Genomic DNA, 1,740 nt, shown 5'->3' with positions numbered 1-1,740 from the left:
AAGGGGGGTTAACAGGGAGGTGCTGGAGGGGAGGGAGCACCTTGGACATTTGGTCCAAGTGTCACACCTGGGCTTTACTGACCTTGGGCAGGCATCTGCTCCTAGCTCATGAGGTTTCTGAAGCTGCATCTTCTAGAAGAGCCACCTGGTACTACCTACCTCTCTGAGGTCCTGTCCTCCCAAGTTCTTCCTCACTGCCCTGGTGGGTTACTCAGTGGCTTTCCAGGAGTGGGCTGGGGCCTTTGTATGGGGGTGGGGATGGCCAGGTTGGGGAGCTCCGAGTCTCCAGTCAGTCATGGAGCAGGTCATGGGCCTGGAGAGAGTTCTGGAGTTAGTCTTCTACTCTTCAGGACCTCAAGGGGTCCAGGAGCTCCTCCTCACATTTTCAGTCAGATCGGAGCCCCTACAGGGGCAGGGCACTCTGTTCACACCCGCTCCCCCACCATAAGCTCCTTTCTTTCTCAACACCCCTAGGGCACTGGAACACTACTTGCCACTTTCCTCATTGAAGCTGCTGCCTCTTTCCAGCAGCCTGGCCTGATTGCCTCTTTGAACGCCCCAGTTGCCTACTCCTCTAATTTGTGCCACAACTGCTTGTGAGCGGATGTCTTGATTCTGTAGACTGGCGCCTCCTCCAGGGGGCCCTAGACGCCTCGAGCCTTGGAGAACGTTTTTTGGCCAAAGGCGAAGGATGCGCAGAATCTTCATCCAGCCAGGCATTCGTTAATTCTCTAAGTTCGCTAGGGGTGGGTCGCGTAGGCCTAGCGGGGAGACTGCGCACGCTTTAACCGAGCCCCGCGGGCAGGCAGGCCCTGTCTGAACGCGGGTTCCCGAGGGGCCCTAGGCTGGTCCGCGCGCCATAGGACCCAGCAGAGGACGTTCTTGCGAGAGGCAATTTACTTTTCTTACGTCTCAAATGCTCAGAAAATGGCTGCTAGCAGCTTCCCTATAGGGGTAAACTGCCTACTCATCTTGAGTGCATACTCGGCAGACAGGGGTTTTCTCGGCGCCTTCCGTTCCAGGCCCCTGCAGGGATTTGCGAGCCTGGAGTTGCAAGAGGGAGGGTCGGAGGCGCCGGAAACATTGTGTCTGGAGCCGGGAGCCCAGGGCCGAGGGCCAAGGAGCAGCATTCGTGGGCACTACTCTGTATCCGCGCCATCTCGGGCGCCCATTCCCCTCGCCGGGTCTGTGACTGCCCTCAGGGGCTCGGAGTCCGATTTAACACCCTGAGCAGCTTTTGCTGGGGAGGACCCGGGGGTCACCTCGTCCACCCAGGCCAGGCCTTGGTCCAGCCACCCGCCACATCAACTCCAGGCGGAGGGGTGTTGTCTCCCAGCTCCGAGGCCAAGCAGGAGGCCCAGGTCCCCCCGTGTCTTCTGTTAGCGCAGGGGACCTCGGCCACTGCTCAGCTAACCGGAAGACCCCTCCCGCCCCGAATGCTTCAACCATGGAGGGACCTCCAGCAAGGTCGGCCGGCGCGGGCGGCGGCACGCCTGTCCCTACGCACGCACACAGCTCTGCACACGTCAGCTCCACGCCGCCCAGTACCCGGGCGCACTCAGGCAATCACGCGTGTCCGCACTCGCCCGTGGGCACACGCGTCTGCCGCGGGTACCGAAGGGCCCCGAAAGGTCCGCGCGCACCTCAGGCGCTGCAAGCGAACCCGGTCCGGGCCCGGGCGGTGTCCCGGGAGGACCCAGGGGGCGGAGCTCGCGGGGCCGGGCTCGCTGGGTCGGGGCG

The sequence above is a fragment of the Balaenoptera ricei genome, chromosome 3 (assembly GCF_028023285.1).
Source record: "Balaenoptera ricei isolate mBalRic1 chromosome 3, mBalRic1.hap2, whole genome shotgun sequence".
Taxonomy (NCBI): domain Eukaryota; kingdom Metazoa; phylum Chordata; class Mammalia; order Artiodactyla; family Balaenopteridae; genus Balaenoptera; species Balaenoptera ricei.
Note: the sequence above shows the minus strand (reverse complement) of the source record.